The sequence below is a fragment of the Sus scrofa genome, chromosome X, assembly GCF_054392235.1.
Source record: "Sus scrofa isolate SSC_HxYL_T2T_F1_AM1 chromosome X, Sscrofa_HxYL_maternal_Yorkshire_Landrace_v2.0, whole genome shotgun sequence".
NCBI lineage: Eukaryota > Metazoa > Chordata > Mammalia > Artiodactyla > Suidae > Sus > Sus scrofa.
In genome coordinates this window covers 77,649,025-77,668,882 of record NC_139401.1, presented here as the reverse complement: position 1 = coordinate 77,668,882, position 19,858 = coordinate 77,649,025, and the positions used below count along the sequence as shown (strand labels likewise).

The 19,858-nt window shown below is 34.6% G+C and overlaps 1 protein-coding gene across 17 annotated transcripts in view; it reads left to right on the top strand.

Moving 5' to 3' along the window:
• Positions 1-852: 852 nt before the first annotated feature.
• The window catches only part of HDX (highly divergent homeobox), a 288,121-nt gene continuing 269,115 nt past the window's right edge, over positions 853-19,858 (top strand). For 12 of the 17 annotated variants that reach the window (XR_014835863.1, XR_014835860.1, XR_014835861.1 and 9 more), the window contains exon 1: positions 853-964. The gene's annotated coding sequence lies outside the window, so the exon portion shown is untranslated. Of the gene's footprint in view, positions 965-5,080; positions 5,207-19,858 lie in introns of all 17 variants that reach the window. The other 5 variants (XR_014835862.1, XM_085008834.1, XM_085008831.1 and 2 more) reach the window with 1 other exon arrangement.

The window sequence follows — 19,858 nt, the reverse complement described above, 5'->3', positions numbered from 1 at the left end:
TCAAGTTTCAATTACAACATAGACTATTTCCCTAACTATCATCACCACACTATGTCTCCAGTCATTAAATGATATAACTCTTGTCTGTAGTTCATGACTGAGCACATGATCATATATTTTATTTTATTGTGAATGTTTTTTGTGTGCTCGTCATATCTTCCAAATGATGTTATAAGTTCTAGAATGGCAAAGGACCAATGAATTCTACATCTCTCATGGCATCCAGCAAATTTTGGGAGTGTATCAAGTGTGTTAACTGATGTAACATAAGGCTTGAGGATTTTTTTCTGTAACAGTATTAATGTTGATTACTCAAGTAACTTCCAGCAGAACAGAGATTGAGGTTAGGTGAACAGAGCCAGTAATTTTATTTCTTCAGTGGCCAGAGTCAACTGGAGACATAAAACAGTACACTCACTCTTATAACAATTTTTAAAGGCTCAATAGACATCTTGATTTCAGTAACACTGAACATATACTTGTCAATTGAATATTGACCCCAAAAGACTATATTTCTGTGCGTGATCATTTGATTCTGCTGAAAGCAAATCTCAAGTTGGAAGACCAGGCAGCACCTGCGCAAATAGCTCGCATATAACTACAATAGTCACAAGGATGCTGGGAGTTCACATCTACTCAGGAAGGAGAAGTAAAGAAAGGCCTGGCTTTGGATGCAGCTGGTATGTGCGGGGAAGAGGCAGCAGGCAGCTATCTCTCTCCCCACCCCTCCCCACTCTTGGGTTCTGGGCTGAGGCCAGGGACTGTCCGGAGCTGATCTTGGGCTCCCATTGGCCGCTGTCTTTTGTGACGTCACGATCATGATGGGAATTGATGATCGGACACGCTGATTTCATTGTCTGAGGAGGCAGTGGAGACCCAGGAAAAATCTTGCTGAATCCGCCTGCCCTAGCACTGGCCTGATCTGGGATCCTCTGATCCCTCCCGTGACCGCACTACACCCGAGGTAAGAACCCAGCATGGGTGGGTGTGAAGGGTGAAAGAGGGCTAGCAAAGCACCGAGCTAACGGTCTGCCCAGTGGGGGGCACGTAGGTTCAGAAGCCTAAAGAGGCTGCCAACAAACTGGTGCGGCTTTGGGGAAGAGAGCTGCTTCTACCCTCGGAGTGAAGCCTGGCGGCAGAGTGAGGTTAAAAAAGAGCTGAGGATTGGGTTACAGTAGACACTGGCAGAGAGCGAAGAACCCGACCTCCAAGAGAGGGCTACGTTTGGGACGCGCTTCTGGCCCGGGATAGGAGGAAGTGGCGCCTCTGCCTCCGAAGAAGGTAGTGGGAGTGAATTCTACCACTTCTAGATTACACTGGACTGTAGATTTCTCACAGCCTCGCTCTAACGCACTGAAGGTGCTGCGCTTGCGCAATGACAACCTTTGAGGGGGTAGTTGTGGCCAGGAGAATAGGCATGGAGTTTGCGCAGGCGCTTTTTCCGTTTCGCTGGAAGGGGGTGGGGCTGAGATCTGTCTGGGCAGAGTATGGGAAGGGTCAGTAAATTAATCCTGTGATGTTTCAAACGGTAATTGTTGGAAAGAAATCAGCCAATTACTTTGAGCCTGGCCTGCTGAGCATATCTAGTCCTGATAAATGTAAGAAGGCAAATTCTTAATCTCCAGGTATCAGGTTTAGAATAATGGAAAGAACTCAGAGAGGAATTTGGAATAGAAATTACTGAGATGAGAAACCATTTGAAGGAACCCCCCCCCCCCCAATTATTCAAGTGAATCCAGCTTTTAATCTATAAAGAACTCTGGGGTTCCACTCAGTGATTTTTGAAACAAATTATTTGGAGAGACTCAGAGTAAGAAATTTTCCTTTCTTGTCTTTTTTTCCTTCTTGGAAGGGTCTCTTATAAAACCTTGGTGTCTGTTTCAGGATTGATACAGAGTCCTTCTTCTTTCTTCTTCTGTGTCTCTGTTGGAACCACCAAACTCAGATACTACTATGGGAGACTCTTAACTCCCCTTCATTGGGAAGGGCTATATTACTCAGCAACCATAAGGAACAACCTGCCTGTCTGTCCTCGGTAGAGAAATTGCATAGTGGTGTTTTAATACTTCTGCTCCATTGTCTGATCATGAACTCCTAAATGTTTTGAAGAGGAATCTAGATTTTTCTCCATTTCTCATAGTTAAGGGGTCATCAAGTCCTAGTGAATTTTCCTTTGGAGTCTCTCTCCTACCATATTTCCCTTATTTTCCAATCTAAACTCTCATCACAACCCGTCCAGTCATTTCAAGACCCTTCACCTGTGTCTCAAATCCCTAACTGATCCTGCCATTCTAATAGCCTGGTCACTTTTTTCATCAAGTCATTTTCTTCACCAATATATTATTGGATCTCTATTTTCTATTGTTCCAAGCTCAATTACACTTAGATTGCAAAGAGCTTTGTAATCTGACTTTATTGGACCATGGGAACCTTATTTTTACTTTATTCCTCATTGCACAACTCTACCTAATGTCCCTTGAACAATCTACCTCTAGAACTTTACTCCTTGTACCACCATCACTCCATTCACCTAGGATGCTCTCTCTTGTGCCTGTTCAACTTTTACCCATAAGTACCTTCCAAGCCCAATCCAACCCTTATTAAGCTCATTTTCTTTTCTAGAACTCCTATATTAGTTATTATATCTGTCACTTTCTTATAGCCTGCTTTATATTGTCTTCTTATTTTCAACTTTGTGTGTGTATGTGTTAGACTAGATTCCTCAACTGGATTTAAAACCCATCCTCAAGAGTTGGGACCATGCCATCTACCATATACTTCTTTATCCACTGTCCAATGCACCTGGGTACTATTTGAAATATCTATAGCTATATCTAGCCTTTTTTTCCAATTTCTTGGGAAACAGTATTATAGAAAGAATTGTATATAAATGAAAACTTATCCATCATTGGTCAGGCAAGAGAACCTCCAGTGACTGAATAAGCCTGAATATGAGTCAAAAAATTGTGATACAGATATCCCTGTACATTGGATGACCTGTGACTATGTTCTGTCCTCATAAACAAGACCAAGGGAACATTATCCCAGAAATGGTTCTGTCTTTAATTTTCTCAGTTTGAAAAATACTAAGACATTTTTCTTTTTTCTATATTTCCCTTTGATTGATAATATTGCATCATGCTTCTTCTCTTAAATCTAGTAATTATTCACTGTATTGCAAGATGTCTTGCATTTGCTACTTTACATTAACTGTCACTGATAGTTTTCATTTGTTTATCTCTTGAATCAGAGCTAATAATTGTGATAATTGCCATAACTGCTAGTATATAGCATATTGGTTGTTACTTTCCTACCCTTGGGATTCAAAGTACATTGTGTCATGGAGCTCAGTTTTATTTGAAAGAAAGTGATTGTGGTTTAATATAGAGGCTTTCTACAGATTTCACTTTGACTGCTGCTTCACTTTGAGGCACCGATCCAATATCACATTAAGGTTTGCAGTTTAAGAATAGAGATGAAAAGTAGTTCAAAAGGGTATTATAATTTGTAAAATTTTGAAAATCATTGTCATGGATTATTGTAAGTGAACTGTGACTGTTATTTACTATAAGGGAAAATTCTTTTTCTTGACTTTTTCTCTTATTACCTGCATTATATGAATACCCTCAAAGTGTTTTAACTTGTAGCTGGCTTGCATAGTGACTACTAATACTTACCTGGCCATTTACATTTAGATCAACAGACAAACTGTTCAAAGGCAGAATACTCTAGATAGAATGTAATGCTTAGGAATATACTGCTCATTTTAGAGGGCTTAAAATAAAATATGAAAAAAAATTAAAACATGGCATTTGTATTTTAAGATTTATTTTACAATTCCTATCTGGATGAAAGGATGGCATTGGACTTTCTCATTTAAGCTATAGTTTGAACTGGAAGAGATTTTCTTTATATATGTATGTGTGTGTGTATATATATATATATGTGTGTGTGTGCATATATATATATATATATATATATATATATATATACACACACAATGATTTTTATTTTTTTCCATTATAGCTGGTTTACAGTGTTCTGTCAATTTTCTACTGTACAGCATGGTGACCCAATTACACATACATGTATACATTCTTTTTTTCACATTATCATGCTCCATCATAAGTGACTAGACATAGCTCCCAGTGCTACACAGCAGGATCTCATTGCTAATCCATTCCAAAGGCAATAGTCTACATCTACTAACCCCAAGCTCCCAATCCATCCCACTCCCTCCTCCTCCCCCTTGGCAACCACAAGTCTATTCTCCAAGTCCATGATTTTCTTTTCTGTGGAAAGTTTCATTTGCGCTGTATATTAGAGATTTTCTAATAAGCCAGTCCCCCCCCCATTTTACATATGAGGAAACTGAAGTTCAGAAAAGTGAAGTATCTTGCCAGCCTTAGAAAATGCTGATATTTATTAAGCTTAGTGCCAGGCATTGTGTTAACTTTATATATGTTACCACATTTAAATTTTGCAAAATCCCTGTGAGATAGTTTCTAGTATTATTTGCCATTTTATAAATGAGAAAACGGAGGCTCAAGGTAGTTCACTTTCCCAGGGCCACACTGCTACAAAATGTCACAATCAGGATGCAAATACAGGTCTGTTTGACTCAATCACCAAGGTATACAATATATTTGTATATATATTGTAATGTGCAGTATATTTTTGGAAGCTCTTTAGCAAGGATCTAAATCTCTGGAGTCCTAGCCCAGTGTGTGTGTGTGTGTGTGTGTGTGTGTGTGTGTGTGTGTGTTTGTGTGTGTGTGCGCACACATACATGCATGTGTTTTATACCATGTTTCATGAACACTATTCTACTTCTACAAAATAGTGATTTCTAAACTTGACTAAATGGTATATAGTTACATTTCTCTTTAGGTATCTTATTAAAACAAACATTCTTGGTCTTGGTTGAAAAAGATGGCACAAAATTTTGTATAAAATATATTTTTAAAAATATTTAATTAATTCTGATTTTAAAATTTTATCCCCAGAAGTAATTATATTTTTGTGTAGTGCAATCCCCAGTAGGATAAAAAGATCTGAATTGTTGATTTTGATTTTGCAGTGGAGTCAGCTAAACATGAAATTGGTGATGTCTTATACTTGCACTGGGTACACTATATCTGTGCATACTGGCTTGGAAGTGAAAAGTCTAGAGAAAGATATGCTGCATACAAAGTGAGCTGAAGAGGTTAGTATGTTCAGAAGCTATCACTGATATCTAAGACCTTTCTAACCTGCATAAAATTTCAAGACAATAAACTTAAAACTGTCTGTGCAAATGGAACCATCCTTATGCCAACTAGTAGCAAAATTGCCTGGATTAACCAGAGATCTAGGTATATGGCAACTGAACAAATGAAATTATATTATGTCAATCAAATGCTATACTTTACATCTGACATCTGACATTCTGTAAAGAAATCTACAATAGCAGCTGTCCTAACTTTTTGATCTCCTATTGTTTTACTTATGTGCATTTGTGTTGATCCTTCGCATCTTTAAATGTGTTATTTGTTAAGAGTGGCAAAAATTGAGGAAAATGTTTTCTTAGCTTCTCTTTCTTTGGGATTGGAGGAAATTTATTTATTTATTTATTTAATTAATTTATTTATTTATTTTAGGGCCACACCTGGAGCATATGGTGGTTTCCAGGCTAGGGGCTGAATTGGAGCTTTAGCCACCAGCCTATGCCACAGCCACAGCAATGTGGGATCCGGGCCATGCCTTTGACTACACCGCAGCAACACTGGATCCTTAACCCACTGAGAGAGGCCAGGGATCAAACTTGCATCCTCAGGGATACTAGTCGGATTCATTTCCACTGAGCCACAACGGGAACTCCTGGAGGAAATTTTTTTTAAGGTTTTTAAAATAGCTATGGGAACATGTGACTTACATGCCTTGGGTAGGCACTTTTCTCAGGTAGACAAGCATTTGTGCATAGTGCTTGCCCACGGTCATACAACTAGCTAGTGGTAGAGCCAGTACTTCAAAGCAGGTGTCATTCTAGAAACATCGCTCTTAACTACTAGGTTGTAGGTTGAAATGCTAGAGTGAGGCCTGTCTTTAATTATTGTTTTAAAATTGTGTTTGTGTGTGTGTAAAATTTCTCCCTAAGTTATCTTTATGAGTATAATGCCTGTGACATTTTCCTTTTCCTCCCAGTGAGGCTGAGCTTTTGGAGAAGGGATCCTTGTTTTGACTCTGGTGGCTTCAGTGGACAGGGCATGTAGACCCATACACTATTCTTTCCTACTGTCAAGTACCAAACAGTGGTGAAAGTATTTCTTCATTGCGTTTTGTAAAAGGGTAGATTATAACCTTTCTCCTACACTAATATATTGCTTTAGTATATTTTTTCATGTATTATACTTTCTTACTTGGTTAGCTTGGTTTACCTATTGTGTGTTTTATGAATGAAATAGCTATGCCATTTAGGAAAGTAATTATCTGATGCCCATTCTCCAAATAGATTTGCCCTTTCATAGACCAATCATTTGTTGTGTTGAAATCTCAACAGAGAAACTATTGAGAGAGATTGGAGGAAGTGTAAAATGTAGAAGAAAAAATATATTCTACATTAATGGGAGATATTACATTAGGTATAGAATGCTTAGCCTTGAGTCATACCTGTTATTCTAAGGTAATATGAAGTTATTTTTGAATATGCAGTCAGCCATTTTAATTAGAACCCATAGGCTCACTTTTATCACCAACTGAATTCTTAAAAGATGCTAAAGGTCAGTTTGAGGTTTTTTCCCCTCTTCTCAACCAGTAGTACTTGATGTAGAGAGAGAATGTTTTTGAACTCAGTATTGGTTGTGATTTGGCGCCAGTTTACTTTTCTAGTGGGGTTTGGTACATCTATGTCTATTAAATTTTTGCTACTAGTGTGGGTTATCAAGCATGGAGTAGTAGCATGGGCATCACCTGGGAACCTAGAAATTGCAGAATCTCTGGCTCTGCCCAAGACCTACTGAATCAGAATCTGCATTTTAATAAGATCCTAGGGTGATTCATGTGCACATCAAAGTCCAAGAAACACTGATATAAAGTGAAATATGACTTCCCGTACAATTTAAACTTTTAAGAACTGGTAGTTATAGAAAAAAACTGAATTTCCTTTTGTCCATTTTCACATGTGTAAAGTAGCATTAATTAAAGTGTTATCTAGCTAATATACATCAGTTTTGCTTAATTCTGGAGTTAACATTTTCTCATAGAGAAGACAGCTACACCTATTGATGGGTAAAATTGTTAAGAGTCTGAGTGAATCCACTTATTTTGTTGAGAGTAATGACCTTACTATTGAAACGATATTTATCCTAATTGCTTGACTTGTCAACAGAGTGTTACAAAAGAGCGTAGATGGTCTGAAAAAAAGAAAACAGTCCTCAGTTTAAAGACACTGCCCTATGTTAAGCCTGCAGACACCTAGAGGTCCAAGGACATATTTTCATAAGTCTGCAAGTTTTATGAATTTTTAAATTTAAGGGTTTTATTTCACTTAAAATCTTGAAAAAAATCCCCACAATATGCACATTCACACACACAGCCTTTCCACCAGTTATAATGACAAAACTTCTCTTTTATAATCATAAATCACAATTAAAATTCATTTGATGGAATGAATTGAGGACCTTAAAGCAGAGTTCCTCAGAGACCCAAATATAGATTTGGACAGTATAGGAAAGATTTTGTTTTCTTTTTTAAAAAAAAATTATTGAAATACAGTTGATTTACAGTGTTGTGATAATTTCTTCTGTATGACAAAGTGATTCAGTTATGTTTTCTTGTTTTAAAGGAAGAAAGAAAATCTTTACCTCTGACTATCAGATTTGAGTTGCTCTCCATAATGCTTTTAAGCCACTAGGCAGTTTGTCTATTGCAATTATTTGTGGGGATAAATTTATACTTCTACTATTTGATAAATTAAATGTATGTATGTTATTTCAACACTATACATGTGTGTAATTTTAAACTGTTACCTACTTACCACCAAACGTTCCATGAGAAATATTCCTCTAACCTCCGAAGAGCAGGATATGTACTACCCCCCTAAGTTTTTGCAAATTTTTGTAATAAATTCAGGAATTAAAGATATAAGAGACTCAAATAGCCAATCTTTTTGCTTCTAGGTAAAACTACCCTTAAATCTTAACACATACTATGTGAATCTGATTTACAGAACACCAAAGGAATATCTAGTTTAAATGAAGAAATATCTCTTTGACATTTTAAAAACAAATTTTAAATACCAATGAAAATTCTCGCTGGGAGTAAGTAAAAGAAAAGATAGGGTAAGGTATGTAGGATGGAGTCATGTGGATGTTGAATAAAAATTGAGAGAACTAATAAGGATAAATTAACTATATAGTGAAAATTCAAGTATTATTATTTTGATATAAGGAGTAATTTATTAATAATCTTTTTGCAATATGAAACTATGTGAAATTTTATAGAGTTTCCCTTAATAGTAAATTAAAATGCAAACTACATTTAATGTATTAACTTAGAATGTTTATAATGTTAATTGCAAGATGGTAGTGGTCAATGCTCAAGGCAGTGGAACCACTGTCATGAACTGGTGAAAGAGAAATGATTTACTTGCACAATTTGCTTGAGGGTGTAAATGTAAAAAGAAACAGAATTTAGTCAACAAATATATATGAATCAAGGTACTATTTAAATCATCAGGAGATGCTATATATCACTTGTCATTAATTGTCATATATTCTGTATGAATGTGTGCATGTGGAATTATATGAAAGCAGAGCGAAAGATAACAGGAAATCAGTTATCCATTTGTTTATGCTTCTGTTGTCCAACTGATTATCTGAAATCAATCCTTTTTATTTTGTTGTAAGTTTTGACATCTGAATACATGATAAGTTATTTGTAGTTTAAAAGTATTTTATTATTTTAACATTACCACCTGGTGATAAAAGCAAGTGTCATTCAAAGCTAGCAAATTATTATAATTGATGAAGAAATCTGACCTAGCATATCTATTTGCTGATGCCTTTTTTTTTAACATTTATCCTCTTTATTTATTTATTTATTTATTTATTTATTGTCTTTTTAGGGCCACACCTGTGGCATATGGAGGTTCCAGGATAGGGGTCCAATAAGAGTTGTAGCTGCTGGCCTACACCACAGCCACAGCAATGTGAGATCCAAGCCGCATCTGTCACCTACACCACAGTTCACAGCAACGCCAGATCCTTAACCCACCGAATGAGGCCAGGGATTGAACCTGCGTGCTAGTCAGATTTGTTTCTGCTGAGCTCCTGTGGGAACTCTTTATCCTTTTGAATTTAAACATTAGACGTGGCTATAGAAGTAAATGGCACTATAGACATATCTTTTCATCTATTTATATGGAAAATATATACATAAAATTCTCTTGGAGTTTGTGCTCATGTCACTATGAATATAAATTTAGCTTTTATACAGCTTCAAAATATGAACATTAATTACATAGAATTTTTAAGTGTTTTTTAAAATGAGGCCAGTGTACAATTTATTTGTGCCCTGAGAAAGTTATATGATAGGTTGTTAAAATTTCCTGTTTCTTATTTCCACCTAAGTGTTATAGGCCAATTATGCCTCTAAAATGGAAGAAAAGAGATATGTACAATGCATTTCAGTAATTATAGCCCAATAAACAAATAATGAATATCCTCTCATAGTATTTGAATAGATACAATGCTTATTACCTGGTCTTATGCTTAGAAGATGCTCAAATTTCTTTTTTTTGCAATATCTGAAAATTCTGGCAAGTTTATTATAAAATAACTAAATAGGGAGAACTTCTGTTTGTAAAGATGAGGATCATTACATGTAAATGATAGATTAAAGTGACATAGAACAAATTTACAATAGCAATTCTTTTACACATATTCAAATTTAGTTAAGTTCAGAGTGAGTGTCACTTCATTATTGCTTAATCAAGCTTTTGCTAAATTAAACACTGTTTAATAACTCAATTTTTAATAGAACAATTCTCCTATTTTAAGATAATATCTTTTTATTTTCAATATTAAATTTACATTTAAAAAAGTATGCAAAGGCATTGATATACACAGACAGAATGCCCATTGGTGTTGTGCTTAATTTTTTCATTCTCCAAAATTTTGAAAGATCAAACTCTCATTACATAGAAGATAGTCAGAATCAGTCCTTTTGCCATGATAATAGATTAGTGTATATTCCCTTCATTTGAGGTTTATATACAAATGATGTGGGAGTGGTTTGATATATGTTAAAATAATTCTTCTTAGTAGGAATGACCAATAAATATTTACAATTAACAAAAATAACTTTTGCATTGCACATTATAGTATACCAAGTATTTTAATGAAGATAATTCATTATGTGAAGAAGAGTGGGACAGATTTTTTTAACCTTATTTTCCAGATGAAGAAACTGAGACCCAAGAGACCAATTGTCTGTGCTAAGGTCACAAAACTATCAAGTAGTGAAGCTTAATAGGAACAGAGATGTCCTGATTTCTAACATAGTATTCCCACTCCACCACTCCAAAAGGCCACCTGAATTTCTGCTTACAGCCATGATGAAGTAACAGGAACAGGGTTTACCATTTCACCATAAATATCTGAAAACAAACATAAATTAGTAAAAATACATATGAAGCAATGGATTTTGTACATATGAAAAAAAGTAGCACAGGGCCATGATTTTTGAGAGAAGGGAAATACATAAGATAAACCCTATGAGTGTCCCAACTCACTGCCTGGAGAAAGTATCCATACGGCAATCAAGGGAAAGGGAAATTAACAGCCTGCAAGTCTCTCTTAGTTGAGGAGACAGAACTCAGCATTCAGGGAGAACAGTGTGGCTAGAATTTGAGGTACAGAGTATTGGAAAGGAGAAAACTGCTCATCAAAGAGAGTTCTGGAGATTTGTAGAGGGGCCCCTCAAGTCTGTCTTTGTCTGAATAATGATCAGCTCCAGTGTGTGAGAAAACTATTGCAGACAGGGAAAGAACCACTAGAAAGAATCAGGCAAACAATCCTTAGAACTCACACAAGACCAGGAGTACTTTACATTTACAACCACTATGCTGTAAAACTTCACATTTCTTCTAGGAGGATCTAGGAAGACCTTCAGAAAGGTATTACTTTAGTAATGGGACAAGTTAGCTCTAGACTAAAGGCAATTCTGTATTTGGCTAACAAAACAAACTTCAGATAAATCAATTTCCAAGTGGCATAAATATATTCCAAAATATTTAAAGAATACAAAAACATCCAGTATCCAACAAAAAAGTTATCAATATCCGCCATTGAATGAAAAAATTACTAAGCATGCAAAGAAACAAGAAAATACAGTTCATAGTGTGGTGAAAAAAAAAACAATCAAAAACAGAATGAAAAATGATAGATTTTAGAATTAGTAGAGGATGTAAAAACAGCTATTATTCTCTATGTTCAAGAAGACAGAGGAAAGCACAAGTGTGATGAGGAAAGAAATGAAAGATTTATTAAAATATGAAAGTTGAAAGTATAGAGACAAAAGAAAAACTGAGGGAAAAATAGAATGGAGCAACAATGAGCTGTGGGACAATATTAATATATATGTTTTTTGAGTTGCAGAGGTGAGAGGGTGAAGAAAAGTATTTTAAAGTTAACAGTTAAAATTTTTCCAAATTTGGTGAAAACTATGAGCCCACATTGTCAAGAAGCTCAACAGATTCTGAGAAGAAAGCTAAAGGAAATGGCTCCAAGGCATCTCCAAATCTAACTACCACAATCCAAAGAGAAAAGAAAATCTTAAAAGTATCCAGGAGGGAAAGACACGCTATATACAGGGAAACAAACATTAGGATGACAGGAGGCATCTTGTTGAAAACAATGAAACCCAGAAGACAATGGAGCAATATCTTTAAAGTACTGAAAGAAAAAATCTGTTAACTGAGAATTCTTTATCAAAATATCAAAGGAAAATATAGGCTTTCTTACTCATGCTAAAGAAAAAAAAAGCATTGCCAGCAGAAACACACTACTAAAAATGTTCAAGGAAATCCTCAGGTAGAAGGAAAATGATAAATCAAAATTAATTTTTGTTGATTGTTATGTTTCTGTTTTGTATGTAGCTTGTCTTTATAAGTTGAAGAAAATGAAAGACATTATAGTAAAGTTCCTTGTATTTGCACCTAAAAAATAAATTTGGACACATAAGAAATATGTAGGTAAACATATGATCTTTTAATTTTTAAAAATTACTTTCAATGGTAACTGTTAAATTTTTTAAATAACCATTTATTGGGGACTTCATAACATGTTAAAGCAAAATGTATATCTACAATAGCACAAAGAAAGTAGAATAGAAACAGAAGTATACTTTTGTAAGATTCTTCTATTACATGTGAAGTAGTATATATATACACAATGTTAAGATTAAATTATCTTGATAATAAGTTAAAGATGTATACTGTGGTCACTAAAACAATCATTAAAATAACATGACAAAGAGTGATGAGTTAACCAAGAAGATAAAATAGAATTGTAAAATATGTCTAATCAATATCAAAATAGAAAAGGAGGAAAAAAGAACAAAAACCGGGTGAGACAAATAGAAAACAAACAGAAAAACTGTATTTAAACCCAACCGTATCAATAATCGTATTAATAGCAAAATAGTCTAAACATACTAGTAAAAAGGCAGATATTGTCACATTAGACTTTAACTCATCTATATAATATCTATAAGTAACCTACCTAAATATAAAGGAATGGATAGGTTAAACATAAATAAAAGAAAATATATATACATATACATAGCATGAATCTAAAGAAAGGTGACCATATTGATATCAGATAAAGATTTCAGGGAAAAATATTATCAGAAGTAAAAATCATTCATACTGATAAGGGCATCAATTCATTAAGAGAACACAAAAATCCTAAATATCTGTGTACCTAATAACAGAGCTCCAAAATATATGAAGTAAAAACTGATAAAAGATAAATGAGAAACAAACTAGTATACAATTAGAAATTTTGACAGATTCTCTTAGTAATTGCTAAAACAAGTGGAGAGAAAGTTAATAACTGCTTAAGTCTTGAACAACACTTTTGACCAACTCAAGCAATAGACTTTGCCCAAAGACAGTAGGGTATATTATTCTCTAAGCACATAGAAAATTTATCAACATGGACCATACTTGGGGCCATAAAACAAACTGACAAGGGCTTAATCTCTAGAATATATAAACAACTTATACAACCCAACAGCAAAAAAGCCAACCAATCAATGGAAAAATGGGCAAAAGACCTGAATAGACATTTCTCCAAAGAAGATATACAGATGGCCAACAAACACATGAAAAAATGCTCAACATCGCTGATTATAAGAGAAATGCAAATCAAAACTACCATGAGATATCACCTCACACCAGTCAGAATGGCCATCATTAGTAAATCCACAAATAACAAGTGCTGGAGAGGATGTGGAGAAAAGGGAACCCTCCTGCACTGTTGGTGGGAATGTAAACTGGTACAGCCACTATGGAGAACAGTTTGGAGATGCCTTAGAAATCTATACATAGAACTTCCATATGACCCTGCAATCCCACTCTTGGGCATCTATCTGGACAAAACTCTACTTAAAAGAGACACGTGCCCCCGAATGTTCATTGCAGCACTATTCACAAGAGCCAGGACATGGAAACAACCCAAATGTCCATTGACAGATGATTGGATTCGGGAGAAGTGGTATATATACACAATGGAATACTACTCAGCCATAAAAAAGAATAACATAATGCCATTTACAGCAACATGGATGGAACTAGAGACTCTCATCCTGAGTGAAATGAGCCAGAAAGACAAAGACAAATACCATATGATATCACTTATAACTGGAATCTAATATCCAGCACAAATGAACATCTCCTCAGAAAAGAAAATCATGGACTTGGAGAAGAGACTTGTGGCTGCCTGATGGGAGGGGGAGGGAGTGGGAGGGATCGGGAGCTTGGGCTTATCAGACACAACTTAGAATAGATTTACAATGAGATCCTGCTGAATAGCATTGAGAACTTTGTCTAGATACTCATGTTGCAACAGAAGAAAGGGTGGGGGAAAAATGTAATTGTAATGTATACATGTAAGGATAACCTGACCCCCTTGCTGTACAGTGGGAAAATAAAAAAAATTATTTAAAAAAAAGTTAAAAAATTGAAGTCATATCAGGGATGTTTTCTGATAATGAGGGAATTAAACTAAAAAATTAATAAAAGAAAGGTATCTAGGAAATCCCCAAATAATTGGAAAGTAAACAATATACTTGTATGTAACCAATGGGTCAAAGAAGAGCCCACCAGGAAATAAGAAATCTCTGTGTTATCAATGAAAATGAAATTGCAACATATCAAAATATGTGGAATACAGTCAATTCAGTGCTTAAAGCAATAACTACTTGTAGTAGAAAAATAGAAAGCTTGAAACTCTATTACTTGAGCTTCACCTTAACAGACTACAACTAGAAGAGCAAGTTTAGCCCAAAATAAGCCAAAAGAAGGAAATAATAAGAGAAGAAATAAATGAAATAGAAAACAGTAACAGATAAAACTACTATATATAAAACAGGTGAGAAACAAGGATATACTATATAGCACAGGGAATTATCCCCAGTATCTTATAATAACTTATAAAGGAACATAACCTGCAAAAATTACTAAATCACTATGCTGTATACTTGACACAATATTTTGAATCAACTATACTTCAATTAAAAAAATAAATGCAATGAAACCAAAACCTGGATCTTTGAAAAAAGACTGTACACAAAAAAGAGAGAAGACATAAATTACCAATATCAGGAATGAGGAAAAGAATATCACCGCAGACTGTATAGACTTTTAAAAATATACTAATGGACTATTAGCTTTATACCTATAAAGTAAACAACTTAAAGTGCAGGTGCATATTAATTTGAAAGACAGCAATTATGAAGGCTTGTTTAAGAAGAAATACAACAACTGAACACGTTATATCTATTAAATAAATTGAATTTGTAATTTAAATCTTTCTTTGAAAAAATCTCCAAGGACAAATTACTATACTGGTGAATTCTACAAAATGCTTAAGAAATAAATAGTATCAAATCTATACAAACTTTTTCAGGAAATAAAGGTGGAAGTAACACTTTTCAAATATTTTCTAAATTTTATTTTATTGTTCTAGAAGCTGGAGAATTAAATAGATGAAAATTTGCTCACTATTCCCCTCCACCCCGACCTCACAGAAACTTATATTCTATTGAGATGAAATTAAGAAAATTCTTCTCCCTTGATATGCCCTATTCTCCCTAATTGGCTAAGACAGAACAAAGGAGATTATTTAGTATTATAACAGAAAATTGAGTGTAAAACCCCTCTTATTTAAAAATATTCAGTGGTAAACTTGGCTTGCTGGCTTCCCTTTGTCTATCACTGAGACACGAAAATTGATAGAATGACTATAATGACCTAGGAGTGGAATGCATACATTAATTCAATCCAAAATCCCCAAAACTCTATAACTTTGTCCTCTCCACCCCAGACCCACTTCCTCTGTGTTAAGAATTATATTGCATCTAATGTTTTTTTCTTGCCTCATTTACTCACTATTGAACAAAAAAGAAGGCAGCTGTTCAGTTTATTAAACAATTAGTGTCATAAATTTTCTTTTATCATTATCATATACCCACATGCTCAGAGGAGCTGACTTTAATCATACCTTCTACTCCATTACTACTCAGTTCACAGTGTGTGAAATGAAATAGCCATTTTAACTTAGAATAGACTTTCACTATAGTAAAGAAACACAGTATTAATGCCTCTTTTATGTAGAATTCACCTAGCAAACTCAGGGAAGTAAATGTCAAAGAATCTACAAGGTAAAGCCCAAGCATTAGAATTATGGGTGAACCCCTCAAGTCTTTCCTAAAAATATCTCTTTTTTGCCAGATTAGAAGAAACAAGTTGATTATTTATTTATTTATTTATTTATTTATTTATTTGTCTTTTGTCATTTTAGGGCCACACCTGTGGCATATGGAGGTTCCCAGGCTAGGGGTCGAATCTGAGCCATAGCTGCTGGCCTACACCATGGCCACAGCAACACAGGATCCGAACCATGTCTGGGAATTACACCACAGCTCACAGCAACGCTGGATCCTTAACCCACTGAGCGAGGTCAGGGATTGAACCCGCAACCTCATGGTTACTAGTTGGTTTCATTAACCACTGAGCCATGATGGGAACTCTGATTTAAAAAAAAAAAAAACAACAAAATCACAACATCTAGAAAAATTTAGGAGTAAAGGGAATTTCTTTTAAGGGCAACCCATTGACAGCATGACAAATGACAGTTGACAACAAAGAGAGTGAGAGACAAACTATAAAATGCATATGCAATAATCTAAAGTCTTTTAGTGAATAGAGAAACACCTCTACATAATTACTAGAATGTCGTTTAATAGATCATATTTATAGTGATGACTCATTATAAATTGTCTTGCAAAAGATAGCTTACTTACTCCTCATACTGCTTAAAAAGTCAGGAGAGTGTATGTTGTACTTCAGAAATAGCTCCATCAAAAATAGTTAAGACTTATGAAAAGTAAAGCTCTATTGTTTGAAGGAGTATATACTTTAGTTTTCCAGAGTGATTCATTACCCAAAACATCTTAGAAATTGGAGTATAGTGGTAACTGGAGAATATTCAAGTATCTTCTTACTAAATTATGCAGAATAACTAAATGGTGTATAGTTACACAAGAACCATGTCTTGACAATGTCAAGAAAATTAAAATGCCAAGAGAAAATACCTGGAAATATTATTACTAATATCTTTCATCTACCTCCAAAATATTCTGAATTTTGAATCATTCAAAAGTACAATTATTCATATTTCAATTTATAAAAGCTTGAGAGAGAGACAAAGAAGAGAGAGAGAGAAATGATTCCATGTTTTTAAAAAATTCTCAAACAGTATTACCAGTCCAAAACTATCAGTCTTTAGCAAAGTTTAGCAAAGTGATGTTCACACCTGTTGGGATGTCTATTATTAAAACAAAACAAAACATAGCAAGTGTTGGCAAAACTGTGGAGAAATTCGAACCCCTGTACATTTTTGATTGGAATATAGATTAATGTTCAGCATCTATTGCTAACAGCATGGAGATTCCAAGGAAGATTAAAAGTAGAACTACCATATTAATCAGCAATCCTATTCCTGGATATATAATCAACATTTTGTTTCCATGGATATTGAACCCATGGATAGATGAATACAGATTGCCAACAGTAATGGACTTGAGAATCCTCAGATTTTCGTATCTGTGGGGGTTCCTAAAACAAATCCCCATCAGATAACAAGGAGCAACTATATCCAATAGTATTGAAACCAGGATCTCAAAGAGCTATCAACACACCCATGTTTACTGCAGCACTATCCACAATAGCCAAGATATTGAAATAACAAAGTATCCATTGACAGATGAATAAAGAAAATATAATGTATACATGCAATGTGATATTATTCAGTCTTTAAAGAGAAGGACATCCTGCCATTTTCAATAATATTGGTGAACCTAGAGGACATAATAAGTGAAGTAAGCTAATCACGGGACAAATAAAGCATGATTACATATATGTGAGGTATCTAAAATTGTCAGAAGCAGAGAATGCAAGGTGATTGCCAGGCATAGAGGGTAAGGAAATGGGAAATTGTTATTCAGTGGTTGGATAGTTTCAGTTATGCTAGATAAATAAATTCGTTGTTATAGAACATAATACCTATAGTTAACATTACAAAATTGAACACTTGAAAATTTGTTAACAGGGTAGATCTCAAACTAAGTGTTTTTACAGAATATATCAATGGGACACAAGGATAATTTGGGAGGTTTTGGATATATTGATTTCTTTGATTATGGTGATGGTATCACTTGATTTTGTATAAAGCCAAACTCATCAAATTGTAGACACTAAATATGTGCAGCTCTTTCTATATCAGTTATACTTCAACAAAGCTGTTTAAAGATACAGCTCATCAAAATTATAGAATTCAGCCAAAGCAGTACTTAGAAGTAAATTTATAGCATTAATTGCTTATATTTAGAAAAGAAGAAAGGTCAAAGATCAATAATCTAAGTTTCCCTCTTTAAAAAAAACTAGAAAAAATTCTAGAAAATTAAGTCCAAATAAAGCAGAATGAAGGGAATAGTAAAGATGGGAACAGAAAGCATTGTAAATGAAGACAGAAAAACAGTAGACAAAAAGTTAATGAGGAGTTCCCATTTTGGCTTAGCAGAAATGAACCCAGCTAGGATCCATGAGAATGTGTGTTTGACCCCTGGCCTCACTCAGTGGCTTAAGGATCCAGCATTACCATGAGCTGTGGTATACATCACAGACACAGCTCAGATCCTGTGTTGCTGTGGCTGTGGCATAGACCTGCAACTATAGCTCCAATTCAACCCCTAGCCTGGGAACTTCCATATGCCACAGGTGCAGCCCTAAAAAAAAATTAATGAAATAAAAACCTAATTATTTCAGAAGATCAATAAAAATGATAAGCCTCTTGTCAAACTGACCAAGAAAAAAGAAATTGCCAATATCAAGAAAGAAGAAGTACATCACAATAGACCCTACATGAATTCATTAATTATTTATTAAATGAATAATAAAAAACAGTATAAGAAACTTTACCTTTCAATTCAGCTATTTAGATAAAAATAGAACAATTCTTTGAATGACACAAACTGCCCAATCTCACTCAAGAAGAAACAGATAATCTACCACACCTTTTTCAATGAAAGTTTTGTCCCAAGAGTGGGATTCCTGGGTCATATGGTATTCTATATTTAGTTTCTGAGGTACCTCCATACTGTTTTCCATAGTGGTTGTACCAATTTACATCCCCCCAAGAATGAAGGAGGGAAACCTTTTCTGCAAACTTTCTCCAGTATTTGTTATTTGTTGGCTTGTTAAAGATGGCCATTCTGACTTGTGTGATTTGGTACCTCATTGTAGTTTTGGTTTGTATTTCTCTAATACTTAGTGATGTTGGTCACTTTTTCATGTGCCTATTGGCCACCTGTATATCTTATTTGGAGAAATGTCTATTCAGATCTTCTGCCAATTTTTCAATTGGATTTGGTTTTTTTTTTGGTTTTTTTTTGTTTTTTTTTTTTTTTGCTGTTGAGTTGTATAAATTGTTTGTATATTTTAGAGATTAAGTTCTTATCAGTTGCATCATTTGAAAATATTTTCTTCCATTCCATAGGTTGTCTTTTGTTTTATGGTTTCTTTTGCTGTGCAGAAGTGTCTAAGTTTAATTAACCTATTGGTTTATATTTGTTTTTATTTTTGTCGCCTTGGGAGACTGACCGAAGAAAATGTCTATATGGTTGATATCAGAGAATGTTTTTCCTATATTCTCTTCTAGGAGTTTGATGGTGTCTTGCCTTATGTTTAAGCCTTTAAGCCATTTTTAGTTTATTTTTTGTGTGTGGTGTGAGGGTGTGTTCTAGTTTCATTGATTTACATGCAGCTGTCCAGTTTTGCCAGCACCACTTGCTGAAGAGACTTACTTTTTCCCATCCTATGCTCTTGCCTCCTTTGTCAATGATTAATTGACCATGGGTGTCCAGGTTTATTTCTGGGTTCTCTATTCTATTCCATTGGTCTGTATGTCTGCTTTTGTACAAGTCAATCTGTCTTGATTATGGTAGCTTTGTAATATTTTCTGAAATCTGGGAGAGTTATGCCTCCTGCTTGTTTTTGTTTTATTTTCCTCGGGATTATTTTGGTAATTCTGGGTCT